The sequence below is a fragment of the Paramormyrops kingsleyae genome, chromosome 17, assembly GCF_048594095.1.
Source record: "Paramormyrops kingsleyae isolate MSU_618 chromosome 17, PKINGS_0.4, whole genome shotgun sequence".
NCBI classification, from domain to species: Eukaryota; Metazoa; Chordata; class Actinopteri; order Osteoglossiformes; family Mormyridae; genus Paramormyrops; species Paramormyrops kingsleyae.
Window position 1 is genome coordinate 2477607 of NC_132813.1, and position 14083 is coordinate 2491689.

The 14083-nt window shown below is 54.8% G+C and overlaps 1 protein-coding gene across 4 annotated transcripts in view; it reads right to left on the reverse strand.

Moving 5' to 3' along the window:
- Positions 1–14083, reverse strand: part of LOC111833803 (rho guanine nucleotide exchange factor 17) — a 42611-nt gene that overhangs the window by 23498 nt on the left and 5030 nt on the right. The gene's annotated exons all lie outside the window — the stretch shown is intronic.

Below are 14083 nucleotides of genomic sequence, written 5' to 3' on the forward strand. Positions count from 1 at the left end.
ACAGGAGCAGGGGACATGCAACTGTGAAAAAAAAAAAAAAGTTACTTCACAAAATGGGACCTTCCCGAGATGAAGGTTCACTGGCTCTGTGTCTCCACCACACCAACCCCCCACCCCCCCGAACATTCCACTGCCAGTGCTGAGACTTGGCGAGGCACTCGTCTGCCACTGCACGGCAGGTTGCTATGTGACACCGGTTACCACGGTTACCACAGAAACATCTTAATGGAATTCAGTCAAACTGTGGCCAGAGGGGGCCGAGCGTCGGTGTGGAGGTCAGTCACACACCCGCCACGTACCGCCGGCGGGAATTTCATTAATCGGAAAGAGCGGGAGTCGCCGCTTGCCGCATTCCGCGTTTTTCCCGGATTACAGCGGCTTGCCGCAAATACAAAAGCACGCCTTAAATGTAGCGAAAGTGAGAAAATGCCACATTTTTTGGCAGGTGGAACCAAAGGGCCTTTGAACGCTTTATCAGTGTGGGGGGGGCACTGGAGGCAGTGTCCCACCACCTAGAGGCACATGCCCCCCCCGCCCCGTCCTGCATGAGGGATCTCAGGGCACCCACCCCAAGCGTGAATGGAATGCGACTCTCCTGGCAGCAAACCCATGAATGATCCTTGCAGTTGCCATCTATGCTCCCCCCCCCCCCCCCCCAAAATTCAGAAGTAAGGCAGAAGGTTGATGGGAGGCAGGTTCAAGCTGAAGGCTCAGAAGGGCAATCAGACGCAGGCCCAACACAGCACATCCTCTGGCTGGATAATGATCGGAATGGATGAAGAGGACCTGCGATGCACCCCCCCATACCTTATGCGGACCACCTGACCCGTGCCCTTTGATCTCCCTGACGGCACCCCCCCTGGTCCTGCCCTATGTGATATCCGGCGAGCCCAGCTTATGTTTGAAGACAAAGTGGCTGAAGTGAGCAGGGCCCCATCTCATGTGCGCCCCCTATGGGCCATGCTTGTGAACAACGCAGCTGCAACTCCTGACATTTCCGACAATATTCAAAATGTGTCTTGTGGAAAAAAATTTGCCGCCCCCCCCCCCAGTACAAAGGAACGTATCCTTTCTTTAAGGTCTGCTTTTAACCCTCTGATGTGGACCCCTGCCTGCTGCGCCCCCCCTTTGAAGGCAGGCGACCGCCCGTCGGTGTTGTGACCTGTCAAAGTGTGCGTCACTGAAAAGGTCACTTCCCCGGGTGACGGCGAACCAAAGCGAGTCAGAAATAGCCGACCAATCCGGCGACACCAACGTGCCCTTTCAGGGAACGCTGCAGGTGAAAGGCATCGTGGGGAAGGCCGACGGTCTGCCAATGGAGTCTGTTTCCCCACAGTCACCTCGAAATCCCGACCCAGAGCAGAGAGAAGCAGAGCTTCCGGGACCCCAGAGGCTTTGATGTGAACAGCAGCTGTTTCACACTTCCGCTGCCCTGCAGGGCCACCCGATGCAGAGTAGACAGCAAACCGGAGCCATTTTTAGCCTTCGATTCCCACGTTTCAATCCAGCCTGTTCCTCGGACCACCACCCTTCCTTAGCTGCTTCTCATCTGGGGGGGGGGCTTGGAAAGGGAAGGCATTTCTGTGCCGTGATTTACTGACTTCCACCCCTTTGATGCCTTCAACGTTCCCAGCACAATACAACACAGGTCAGCTCCTGTAATGTAAATCAGCACGACGCGACGGGGACAGGCCGACACAGACGGACCTTTGACATCTCTGAAGGAGACAAGAGGACTCGCTGCATTCTGGCTGGGGGGGCAGGCTGGCTAAACGGTGACTCCACCTCCAGGGCCCCAAAGGGCCTCCCTTAACCTAAGACCCCCCCACTCCCACATGGAGAGCAGGTCCATCTCGCTCTGCACAGCAGGCCACAATGTCCACATTGTGAAAAGACAAGGCCGATTCCTCAGAAGAACCCTTCCCCCCCGCCGCCTCTGCACACTGCAATCTGAGAGAGTCTTGTCTCATGTCAACAACGCGGCCATTTACTTGGACTCCACAGCCACCTATTTCCCTTTCTGGGTACTTAGTTTGCTGCTTGTTTTGTGGAGACATTGGCATCAGTATGGAGCATAATATATGCTGTCGAGAAAACATACTTCTCAACCTAGTTCTGGAACACAAGCCGCATTCTGGTACATAAGCAGAGTTCTGGAACACAATCAGAGCTCTGAAAAATAAAATCAGGACATTTTTGGATGGCTGCCTTAATAAAACAGACTTGAGCTGGATAAACAATGGTAAATTCTCCTTTGGCAGTGGCTCTGAAGCAGACTCTGGGATCTGGAGATAATCTCCGCACTATGAATAAAGTTGCAGGAGAAGCTGTTTTTCTGACCATGCAGGAGCATGTCTCAAAGCTGGGACTTAGCTGCACTGCACTTAACCACCGAATGAGTCAAACATGCCTCATTCTTCACAATAACTTCTGTTGTTTCCTAACCTCTCAGCAGGCCTAAGCGAAGATCATATGGAAAGTTCTGGTGCGATAACACAAGCGGACATCTCCATGCGCTCGTCAGCGGCTCGACGAGCTTTAATCTTACTCTCCTTGGGAGCGTTCCCCCCCCCCCCCACCCCGTCCCCGCCACCATAAGGCAACAGAGGTGGGCCCACTGACCCCAACAGCCCTCGTGAAAGATCCAGAAGCGGACAGGCCCAGCATGACGCGAACCACGAGCCCCCACCCCCCCATGCTGGCCTCCCAGCAAGATGAAATATGAGGCCAAGGTAATGCATGTAAGATAAACAGCTGAAAACATACCTGCCAGGAGGGAAGGCGGAGAGCACCATTACCGGGCCGTACAGCCGGGCCTTGGGTCACCGCCGTCCATAACGCCGGTTTAGAGCCGGCAGTCGTCAGCGTTTGGGCTGACAAGCAGGAGCCAAATTGAAAGGTATCAATTATCATCAAAAAGCTTTGTTTTCAGCCATTCCACCGTCGAGGCAGAACCCAAGCAGCTTGGAAAGGCTACCTGTAGCCACGCTGAGGGGCAGGGACAGAGGGCAGCGGGTCACGCGGAAGAGGCCAGACTTCAAGGCACATTACTAAAAAAGGGCCGACACCGGCTCGCTCGGCATCCCGAGAAAATCTCGGAAGCTTCTGGGAGCGCAGGGGAAAAACCGTTTAAAAAACGCTGGCCCTCCCCCCATTAAAAAACAAAAGGCTGGATGCGCTTGTCAGTGAAGGTATTCGGGGAGGGGGGGGGGGGCTTTGCAGGAATTACGAAAAAAGGGGGTCACACAATCCAGTGCTGACGCTCCGGAGCCAGGCAAGCTGCCCGCACCCCCCCCCCCCACCACCACCCTCTTATACCTGCACGTTTCCAAAACAGAACAGCAGCAGCGGCCAAAAAGCACAGCCTCGGCTGAAAAAAATGCCCATCGCTATATTTGGTTCAAAATGTTGCACGGCAAATAGTCCAAGTTCACATTCCTCCCGCTGAGAGGTTAGAAATAATGGAGTGTCACTGGAAATTTCTCTGAAGGCAGCTGAAAGCGGGATTAGATCCAGTTTACGTGAAGGCAGTTGGTAACGAAACAGGAGGAGGAACCGTTTCCATCGATTCTGGACGAACGTGTACGTCAAGCCCAGAAAACGTCACAGTAAGTGCAGTAGCCTGAGAAACTCTCTTGAGATCCGGGTATCCAGATCCGAAAGATGTATCACGTGACAAGAGCTGGTGTGAATGACCAGCATGTCTGACAGGTCCCAGAACGTGTTACGGAAGCATCCAGAATGACACCTAAAATGGAGCATATGACAGCTAGGGGGCAGCGTGGGGGCCCAGTGAGTTAGGATGCTGCGCCTGAGATCAGAAGGTCGTTAGTTTGAATCCCAGGATTTGCAGAGTGATGTCACTGTGGGGCCCTTGAGTGTGGCCCTTAACCCCCAATTGCTCCAGGGACTGTCTGACCCTGCTTTCACAAAATATATATATACACATACATACATACATACATACATACATACATACATACATACATACACACACACACACGTTTGGATAAAAGCATCTGCCACATAAATAAAAAAAAAAAAGAATGTAAAATGAGTCTTAGGACAATATGAGCAACTGAAGGATTCTACAGTTGAAGCGTATGGACTTCTGATCAAAAAAGCCAGTCATCTCCCAGCTGGGTCACCAGGGACCCCGTCACACATGAGCGCCGAGCAGCTAAAATGAACGCGATGAGGGGAAGCTCTCCACCCCAGAGCCTACTGCTCCCTCACCAAATATGGAAGGGTCTCTAGCGCCGTGGCACTGCGCGACGGGAGATTAGATCACAGGCCCCCATCCGTCAGCAGGCCTTATCAGAACCTGCCCGCCTGCCCGCGCGTCCCAGGCTCGTCCCTCTGGATCCCGAAATCGAAACCGAATGCAAACAAAAAGCAGTCAAGCTAATGCATTTGGGTCAGCAGGGCTGGAACGCAGACGCCGGTCACTGACGCAGCAAACGGAAACGTCGGCATGAATAGAAGCAGCACTGGGGCGGATATCAGCAGTGAGGCTCCATAAACGCAGGCTTCCTCAGCTTCGGGGTCCAGTCTGACCCAGGGTGTCACTGTTACCTCACCACCAAGACGCTCTGCTTTCAGCCCAGAGTAACAGAAGTGCAGAAATTCTAGTTCCGCCAGAAAGCGATGCTGAAAGCAGGCTCTGCGAACGAGGTTAGGATGGATGCTAAGAACGTCTCCAGCAGAAGGTTCCGGAAGCCCCGGTCCTGAAGTCTGCAGCGTACTAACGGACCCTCAGTCACCGCGATGCTGCTCCTTACGCCACACTGGTCCCTGTCAGGCGGCGACCATAAAGCGACCCTGTCACTCAGCTATGTGAGGTGTCCGGTTGTTCATCTGGAACATCTAAGTAAGCTTCACGTTCTAGCAGATATTAACAGGGAATGACCAAAAGGGGCAGGGAGCAGCTGAAGAAAGGAGGGAGGCGAGACTGTGAAGATGGAATATTCCTCCATCAGGCCACCGTTAGTTCTCATAGCCTCCAGGACGGAAAAGTTTGTTGTTTTTTTTTTTTCTTGGGATGGAGAGTAATTCTCATGGCCATCCCGTTCACCCTCCTATTTATAGGGACATACACAGCTCACTAAATTAAGCCCTTCCCTCCTAAATTCCTTAACCGTTGTTCACTATGGTTACCACAGAGTCAACAGCAGCAGGCCGCAGCCTGTATCTATATACGGAAGGATCCCACAGATGCAGAGTGATGGGTGCGGAAACGCCGGGCAGTGCCGCCGGGCAGTGCCGCCAATCCCCGCGGCGACTCCCAGCCTCGGTGCCGGTTTCAGGCAGGGCCCAGGTCCCTGCATATAACATCACGAAGCAGGACAGTAACAGCCTTTAATGGTTCACAGGACGGGGGGGGGGTGAGCTCATAAATCATTACCAACAAACCCCCCCCAAGACCTGTTTGATGGTGTGACACCCCCGTGTGGCTCTAGGGTAGACATTTCACACGAATTTAACTCCTTTACGCCAGGAAGCTTGAGAATGAGATACTGCTGTCGTACTCGTCACCCCCCACCTTATGTAATTACTGTTTAACCAGATCATGCCTGCCTCTCAGCAGGGGGTCTGACTACCCCCACCCAGTCTCAAAGTCACGCTGCAGTGTGGCTACCCCCCCCCCCCCCAAGCAAGAAGTTTGAGTCACATGGTCCGTGAAGGGCGGGGTCACAGTGCAGTGTTGGGACTGTAGGATGGCAGTTAAGGTTCAGGTGGGGTGGGGTGGGGTAGGGGACCCGCTCTTCAAACCCAAAATGTCGGGGTCGACCCATGTGACCGACGTCCCTCACAGTCGAGGGCTGCTCTGTGAATCATGCACGTTCCTGGTTACTGTTGTCACCATTATGCCATTCACACAGACAAACACTCTCGCACGACACGCTTGGCACTGTTCCGTGTGGGCAGCCCACCCCCCCCCCCAATCCCACACTTTCTCTTTTAAGGAATGGCTGCCATGGCGGGAAAATGAAAAACAGATGTCAGGTTCAGGACAAACAGGAATCCGGGGGATAAAAATACTCAGTGATTAATGGACGGGATGCTTACAGTGTTCCGGAAGGAGCGTGGCGGCAGGGAAGAGCGGATCGGCAGGTTCAGCCTCTCTCTAGCTGACATGAGACTTGCCTGACCCCCCCCCCCCCCACCACCTTGATCTCCACTTTCACAGGAGTGTGGACACCCCAGGCAGTTGTCCGGACATGGGCGTGCGAGCCAGTGCCGGCCAGGGCTCTTGTGAGCACGCCTATGCTGCTGAGTGAGACAGTCCTAGAACGTCATCTTCGGAACCGGCCCGAAAGTACGTCACCCCAGCGGGGAAACATACTGAGCCTCAGGCCAGGGAATGACGTCATCATCTCTGTCCGGGGGAACCATGACTACATTATGACAAAGACTTCCTGAAAGATAGGAGGGGAGGGGCCAGCATTCCCCAAGGGGGACGTCTTCCAGCGAGGCCCCGCCCACCACCCACAGTGTCTCAGTGCCTAGGCTACATTCGCTTGGACACTTGAAACGGGCGATAAAAACGGCAGAGAGTCCCGAACGGGCACTTGCTGGTTAGGGTGCGCTGCCGGGACAAGCTTCACTCCACTGAGAAATCACCCGGCACTATGGCCTGGGGTACCGGCCACACAAACAGCCGCTCTCATGACTGGGCATCGATCCCGCTACCTACACCAGTGGCTTAGGCCCAGGGCAGCGAGAGATCGCATCTCTTCTGCCACAGCCAGCCTGAGGACAGTTCTGACCCGCTCCGATCCATCTCGCTGGCGCCCCCTTCCTAAACAGTTAATTATAGGTTGCCAGGGAGCAACGCCGCATGCAACATGCAATTGGGTGTGTTCACAGTGAGGATGCGATAAAATCAGGAAGTCTAAATATAACGGTCTTTAAACGGGGTCGACGCATAAAAAGGGGGTGCACGGGAGGAGCAGGGGTGGCGGGCAAGGGGAGAGAAGCAGCCCTCAACATCCTGTGTTATTTTAGCTGTATTTGCTTGGCTATTTCTGTTGAGGGGACCAATGCAAAGGAAAGTGAGAGAGACAGAGAGAGAGAGAGAGATGGAGAGACCAAAGTCTGGGAGGGGGGCGATATCCCACAGGGGGGTAGGAGGCGGAAGGAGAGCGGCCCAAAGGGGCCTGGGGCACTTTCCCAGCTTTCACAGAGCGAGAGGCTCCTTTTTCCCACCCAGCTACAGCAAGGCCTTATGGGTATAAAGCAAAGGCCACCAACCAGGGCGGCTGACCGGCTGCGTCCTGTGACTTCCGGCCACTTCCTTCGCAAAGCACGTGACACGGCAGGGCAGTCACGTGGCGTGCGGGATGGGAACGCTGGAGAATGCAACAATGGTGCCGGGAATGCTGGACCATGGCACATACCACGATACGGTCTAGCAGGTCAGAGATGAGAGCCAAAAGACGCAAACTCACGAAGGACACTGTAGACAGGCGAAGAGGAGGAGGAAGAGACTGTATCACACAGGAACCCCATCCCTATGTTCACGAATCACCTGCCTTGCTTCTCACCCGGCCTCATCCTCCCGTGATGCCCTCAGACAGCCAAGAACGCAAACAAACTCAAAGCAAAAGACAGCAAAGACTCCCTGCTCAAGTCCACCTACACTGGCCACTCTGTGCGGGAAGGGGGCAGGCGGCCTCTTTTTGTAGCTTGCAAAGAGGACTCGCTGCTTTTCAGCCTGGACCGTTATTGCTGCATGGGATGGGAGGAGCCCTGGGGTAAGAGTGGAACCCCAAAATCCGACCAGAAGGGGGCGCCTCTGCTTTTAGGCCAAAGGTGGTGAAAGAGAATACCTGCCATGTTATGCCACTGGTCACTTAGGAAACCCTGCGTCAGCACTCAGAAAGGTGCGCAGTGCGTGGAGGTCACTGGGACATGCACAGGCAGGCAGAATACAGTGCGTACACACAAAATAAACACACATGGCGCGAGGATCCCAGGCAGAACACCGGTTCCCTTGTAATTCCCAAAGGGGCTTCACTCTGCAGGGTAAAACATGCAGTGACGCAGGACAAAGAAACGATAAGGTATCCTAAAATCAGCGTACACACACAGCAGCGGCGGCGGATAAAGGCTGGATGGCCGCATTTTTCACAATGATGGGTGTAGCAGGGTGGCACTAATGAGTCAGTAGGGTATACTAATGTATCGGCAGGGTGGCACTAATGAGTGGGCAGGGTGGCACTAATGAGGTAACAGGATGGCACTAACGAGTGGGCAGGATGGCACTAATGAGGTAACAGGATGGCACTAACGAGTGGGCAGGGTGGCATTAATGAGGTAACAGGATGGCACTAACGAGTGGGCAGGGTGGCACTAATGAGTGGACTGGATGGCATTAACGAGTGGGCAGGGTGGCACTAATGAGTGGACTGGATGGCATTAACGAGTGGGCAGGGTGGCACTAATGAGTGGACTGTATGGCATTAACGAGTGGGCAGGGTGGCACTAATGAGTGGACTGGATGGCATTAACGAGTGGGCAGGGTGGCACTAATGAGTGGACTGGATGGCATTAACGAGTGGGCAGGGTGGCACTAATGAGTGGACTGGATGGCATTAACGAGTGGGCAGGGTGGCACTAATGAGTGGACTGGATGGCATTAACGAGTGGGCAGGGTGGCACTAATGAGTGGACTGGATGGCATTAACGAGTGGGCAGGGTGGCACTAATGAGTGGACTGGATGGCATTAACGAGTGGGCAGGGTGGCACTAATGAGTGGACTGGATGGCATTAACGAGTGGGCAGGGTGGCACTAATGAGTGGACTGGATGGCATTAACGAGTGGGCAGGGTGGCACTAATGAGTGGACTGGATGGCACCAACGAGTGGGCCAGGTGGCACTGAGAAATTGGAGCAGAGGGTGGACATTTGCGGAGGCCGCAAGAGGAGATCGATCAGATCGATCAGAAAACCAAGAGACCAGACTGCACACAGACTCACTGCAGTGCCAGTGTGAGTCACGTCACCGAGACTGGCACTTTCCAAGGGGCAGGGCTTAACAGGCTTTTGGGCCACTGGCAGACGGCATATGAGGGTATAGATGACAAACTGAGCGTGGAATCAGTCAAAGACGGGTGCAAGAGGGGGCGGGAACACGGCAGTGACTAAACAGCAAAACGCCCCGAATATGGGTCACCACCGTCACCTCACGCCAGACGAAGCCTCAGCAGGGTGGGTGTCGGCACCAGCGTGTCGTACCAGTACCCTCAGTTCAGTAAAACACAGACCAATTCGGAGGCCCACAGACACAAAAGCACACAGGCCTCTTACACCCACAGAGATAAAACATTTGTGTTGTTCAGGCCCCAAAAACAACAGGAAGTTTTCTGAGAAACCCGGGTTGCTCACGCCAAGCGGCAGCGGGCCAGAACCCCAAACCCAGGCGAGTCCAGAAACTGAAACGTAACAGCAGGCGCGACTAACAGCTGCCTGTCAGAAGATGGCTACCCCCCCGCGGGCTACAGGGGGAGACAGGAAGTGCTCCCAGGATGCATGTGTGTGTAATTTCTGCCATTCTGCACAATACCGCCCATCGATGCATTTCCGGGAGAAGAGCAACAGATACTGTAAACACACACACACACACACACACACACACACACAGCCCTTCTGGACCTCAGCCAGGGGTACCATGGGAAACGATGACTGCTTCCCCCCGTTCTCATGGTTGCAGTCAGAGGACTTTGGGGCTGGGGGGCGGTAGGTGGTCCCCAAACGTTTCCTCATTCCCCCTTCCTCTAGGAACCGCAAAGGGGGATGTCTATTTATGACAAATGGCAACACCTCCACATAAACCAGAGCCCCCCCCCCCCCCGAGCACTGGGGGATAAGCAGAGAGACAAAGCAGCCTGCGTGTGGATCAAACACACGAATGCCGTCAGCCCCGAAGCACCCACACGCGGGGCATTCTGCCCGCAGGCCTGGGTCTCCGCGTGCGACACGCCACACAAAGGGTCTTCAGAACGTGTGAAATGTCAAGTGAGTCAGACGGGTGGCTTTGCATGGGCTCTGGTACAAATGGGCCCAAGGACGGGGACGTGGCCTGCCTCTCGGGCTTCGTTCCCAAACAGAGGGACAGCGCTGTCACCGCAGCCAGAAGGCGGTCAAGTCCTCGTCCCCTCCACTCAACACTATCCTTCAGGGTCACATCAGACACAAAACAGTTATTTCTGTTTCGACCTTGAACCAGCTCAGTGGATAGATATCAAAATGAAGCTGTCGGACACCCCCCGAAAGATCCTGTCAGGTAGGCAGAGCAGGCGTATAGGAAACACCCGCACAATCACGCGAGATTGGGGGGGGACACACAGTGTTATCCCAGTCTGACAGGCAGAAGATCCTAAGAAGGTCTAAGCAAATCTCGAAACCCCAATGGAAAATTCATATGACATGCCGTGCCCGGCCCTTCCAGGGGGGCTGGGTGAGGCATAATCACATCTGTCACCCATACAGAGCATCTGCTCAGAGGGATCTGCTCTGCTTTGTTGAGGTCTGTTTGGGATCTGCCCGGCCAGAAACCACTTAGTCAGCTTGATCGTCGGTCCGCGTGATCACCCCAGGCGACAGACCCTGCCCGCCTGGCATGCTGGGAAACGGCAGCCTGCCTTTCATGTCTCCCAGTCCGTAACACTCCCCCAAACAGGTTAAAGGACGAGATTCCGGAAGACGGTTTGGAGGAATAGACCAGCGACAAGCGAGAGGTGGATGTGTCGCTGTGGCAACCTGTGAGCGTCTACGCTGCCCCCCCCGTCCTTTGGGGTCCCCACTTGGCAGATATGTTGCACTCAGGAAGAACTGGTATGGTATATGCAGGCCTCACATTTGTTCTGAGACAGAGAGAGGGGGAGGGCCTGCTATGAACCCCCCGTGCAGGACAAAGTGGGGGGGGGGGGGGGAGACAAAAGCCAACTGGAGGGTGACTCCTCCCTCAAGGAATCTTATTTAATCTGTCATAAGAAGCAAATGAAAAACGCGGAGGGCATGACATCTGCCCCCACCCAATTTTCAGTGGTCTACAGTATGGAGGAAGGTTATCCTGGACCCCCCCGCACACCAACCCAACCAGCTACCGGGTTCCTCGGAGGAGTTGGGGGTCATTATGCAACAGGCGAAGGGAGTCGGACAACGGACGACATTCCTGCTGCTCACTAAAGTGAAAACAACCCCCCCACTGGCCCCCCTGCACATATACCTGATCTCTGAGCTGAATCTCATTTCATTGAGCCTGAAGGAGATGACTTCATCTCCATACTATGCTTCCTGTTTGGGAGCAGTGGCTACGGAGAGGGAAGACGGGAGCAAGAGAGGGAGGGAGGAGAGAAGGGAGAACAGCGGGGGGAGGGGGGAAGGGGGGGTTGGTGTGGGTCATGGCCACACACCACTGCCTCATGACTGCAGAGGCCACCTTGGTCTGATCACCCCTCTCTTCCATAACATCTGGGTTTAAATAGCCGGTTTCACACCAGCTCAGACGGTGACAGCAGAGACGACGAGATGAGCTCACTGTAGGTGACCGGTCTCAGTACAGCCACGAAAACAAAAAGGCCGTGAGAATGGACACCCCTGGCCACGTGTCCGTATGGGTGACATGAGAACGCGTCACCCTAAAAGCATAAAAACACACGACACACCCTCCCTAAATGGGCAGACGGTCTTGCCTGCCATTGGAAGGTTGCTGGTTTGAATCTTGTGCTCAGCCATGTAGCGACGACTCCGCTGGGCCCTTGAATGCCCTGGGGGGAAGGACGACCCTGCGTTCTGCCCCCAGGCTTTGCTGAATGTGTGTGTACACGGAATAATGGGCAATTAAAGAAAAACATGCACTCCAACGTAGCTGTACTTCTGCCAGTGTCACATTAAGATTAATCTCATTCCTGGAAAGGAGTGACGTGTCACCTCCAGCCCAGACTGGCAGCACGATACGGACACCGAGAGAGAACAGCATCCACATCTCGCCTCGCGCTCTGGCTCATGTGGACAGAGGGGCTCCGTTTCCCGATTATTTATATTCGCCTTAAGCTAAACACAGCCCCTGGCAGACGGGTCTCCTCCGCAGCGCAGGACATCAAAGTCCAGGTTGTGACGCAAACTGACAGCAGTGGGTAGCATCGGTGTCCCCGACGAGCACAAACAAATCAACTTGTGGGCCGCAATCCATCGGCAGCCAGATGGGAGCTGGCGAGCTGCTGTGGGGTCCTGGGTCGGCGGAAAGCAGGCTGGGTTTTATCACAACTCATAGTAACCACAACAACTTCCTGTTTCTGTACAGCTACTTCCTGTCTGCACAGTCTCACTCCAGGCACAGCTGTCAAAGCCGGGCCGAGGCGGATGCCCGGGCACCCCCGGTCACACCCCGAGAAAGTGGCTCGGGGGACAAAGCGTCCTGAAGGGGAGAAGACACTCAGGAATCGAAAAAAACACGTGCGTACAGCCATCGGCTTAAACGGTAGAAACCGGGAAACAACGGTTTGGCACCAGTTAGGTTATTAACTGGAAAACAGGTGTTATTTGTATGCAAGGCGCCGATAGGAGGACTCTGCCGCACGAGGCAAACAAACCACAAGCACGCTGGAATTTTGGCTGCTGATCCAGGTACGTACCTCGCGAGCTCCTACCGCCGGCCATCAGGGCACGCTGAACGCAGCTGCTCTAGTCTCGACCGCAGAGGAACCGCACACATCGCGGTTTATTAAGTGACAAAACACATAACCGTAAATCACCGGTATGCTGGGGGACATGATCACTCCCCGGGCCTGCAATTATTCACTGCGAGGATGGCTGGGCGCTTCACGGGCCTGCAGGTGGCGCTAACCACTGGATTCCTAAGGTAGCAAGTGCACGTGGCTCCCTGGAAATGAGGAAAAAGGGCGCAAACTAGGCAGAAGACTGGGATTCAGGCTGCATGACATGGCACAGCCTGGGATGGCACAGCCTGGCATGGCACAGCATAGCACAACAAGGCATGGCATGGCACAGCCTGGGATGGCACAGCCTGGCATGGCACAGCATAGCACAACAAGGCATGGCATGGCACAGCCTGGGATGGCACAGTCTGGCATGGCATGGCACGGCCCTCAAACAAGAGTCTACTTCCCATTCAAGCTCTGTGCAGCTGCACCTGCCCTCCACGGACAGGTAGTAACACTCACAGCACCCAGCCCAAACAAAAACATTTCACGAGGATAATGAACGTACACCTCAGAACATTGAGACTGAGTAAGAGCTCCAGGGAACTGCCTTATTCACACAGGAGACAATTAGGAGGAAGAGGATGAGGAAGAGGAGGGTGGGGCCATGATGGTGTCACTCTGACGGGTCAGCAGGGCGCCCCGTACTCAAGCTGTGTAAGATCTGGTCACCTGCCCGCATACCGAGGACAGAGGCGGGACCCCATGGGAAAGCAGAAAGCACGCGCACGCACGCACGCACGCACGCACGCACACGCACGCACGCACACGCACACACACACACACACACACACACACACACACACACACAAACACAAACACATAGACGTACAGACACACACACACACCCACACACACACAGACGCACAGACGCAGACACACAGTCAGCAACCTTCCCCGCCTGGTGATTCCTCCCAGGCAGGGTCCTTGCTCACTGGCCCAGGGAGACACATTTCTCTAAACACACAGTACAGTGCACGCTACCCCCCCCCCCCCCCACCCCCCCGCAAAGGTTAGAAACAACCCTGCTTTCCAAATCCACCGGCCTGGCACACTCTGCCTTGCCCACTGCCCCCCCCCACCCACCCAGTGTGCTGCCACGTGGAAGCCAGGCCAAGCCACTAATTATCCCCCCTCCCCCCACCTTGATGTCTTCCTGCTCAGTCACCACACTTACGGGACAACATTACAGTTAAACATGGAAGGCGTTTCCTGAATGCTTACAGAACACGGATAAGGAGCAGTGGGACTGAACGCAGCAGCAGTTCAACGCACAGGTAATGCTAAAAATGTGCTGATGTCGGGCTAGGACATGGGACACCTAGATAAAACAGAGGAGGGGGGGAGCTCCCCC